Source organism: Chenopodium album, chromosome 17 (assembly GCF_948465745.1).
Source record: "Chenopodium album chromosome 17, dcCheAlbu1.1, whole genome shotgun sequence".
Taxonomy (NCBI): Eukaryota; Viridiplantae; Streptophyta; class Magnoliopsida; order Caryophyllales; family Amaranthaceae; genus Chenopodium; species Chenopodium album.
The window spans coordinates 19,950,690-19,952,543 of NC_137850.1; positions in this window are offsets into that span (position 1 = coordinate 19,950,690).

Consider the following 1,854-nt stretch of genomic DNA (forward strand, 5'->3'; position numbering starts at 1 on the left):
TTCTTCATTTTCAATCATCAATATTAGTGAGAATCTCTTCCTTCTTTCATCTCTTACTTACTTGCTATTTGATTTTTGCTTGATGCTTGATTTTCTTGGATTTGAGTTTGATAATATTGAATACTTTGATTTCTATTAGATTTTGATATAGAATGATGATTAATGCAATTTCTAGTTATTTGGTTTTGAATTTCACCATGATTTGTGAGTAGATTAGTTGCTAGGGAAAGGGGGAAGCGTGTTTGATTAATGGAAATGCTAGTTGATACTCTTTGATTGGTTGATTTGTTGCAATTAAATTGGTTGACATAGTTTTGCATGAGATTGATTAGATTAGGATTGATCACCCTATAAGATTAATCTAGATTGCATTGCAACTCTTAATATCCCTAGTGTTTAGACCCTTGATTACTTGTTAAATTTGATCTAGTTCACTTAAGTACCAACCATAATCATTGCATTCCCTTGGGATCGACCCTTAACTTACCCTATATTCATATAAGGTTGGTTAGGTGTTTACAAATTTATTTTGGCTTGGGGAAAGGGTAGATAACGACATGCATTTTCCTCTTGTCACTAATTGAGTCAAATGAAAGTCAAACACATTTAAACAATGCTTTTTAAATTAAATGAAAGTTAAATGCATTCAACAAAGATAATTGAGTCAAATGAAAGTCAAACACATTCATACAAAGCTTTTTGAATCAAATGAATGTCAAACATATTCAAACAAAGCTTTTTAAAACAAATGAAAGTCAAATTCATTAAACAAAGATAATTGAGTCTAATAAAAGTCAACACATTCAAACAAAGCTTTTTGAATCAAATGAAAGTCAAATGCATTCAACAAAGATAATTGAGTCAAATGAAAGTCAAACACATTTAAAAAAAGCTTTTTGAATTAAATGAAAGTGATATGCAATTAACAAAACTAATTGAGTCAAATGAATGTCAACCATATTCAAACAAAGCTTTTTGAACCTAATGAAAGTCAAATGCATTCTACAAAGCTAATTGAGTTAAATGAAAGTCAAACACATTCAAACAAAGCTTTTAGAATCAAATGAAAGTCAAATGCATTCAACAAAGATAATTGAGTCAAATGAAAGTCACGCACATTTACACAAAGCTTTTTGAACCTAATGAAAGTCAAATGCATTCTACAAAGCTAATTGAGTCAAATAAAAGTCAAATACATTCAAACAAAGCTTTTTGAATCAAATGAAAGTCAAATGCATTCAACGAAGCTAATTGAGTCAAATGAAAGTCAAACACATTAAAACAAAGCTTTTTGAATCAAATGAAAATCAAATGCGTTTAATAAAGCTAATTAAGTCAAATGAAAGGCAAACACATTCAAACAATGCTTTTTAAATCAAATGAAAATGAAATGTGTTTAGGTTTATTTTACCCCGCCATGTGGACCACCCAGAGGGAGACACGTGTCAGCCCCAGGATGGTCCAAAGTGGACCTATCCCTGCTTGACACGTGTCATCCCAGATTTTTGGGAAAATGACGGCCTTCAGGCCCAAATCCCGAGAAAGCCGCAATGCGGCGCAACCCACCACTGATTAGGGTTCTGTGATCTAATCAGGGGCACAATTCCCGAGGACCCTAGAAATAGGGAGATTCCCCTCTTTTGGAAGGCACGTTTTTCCATTTATTCTTTGATAGAGACAACTGAGCTTGGAATCCGAGCCGATCCCCACCTAAATTTCCGCACCTTTTTCTCTCCTTTCAAGTTACTAACTTGATCGTCGGAGGCGGAGCACCTACCAACTGGTGTCTCCGTTTGTCTTGCAGGTACAGGCCGCACCGGACCAGTCTTCGAGCTTTAACTCTCCCGAGGGATA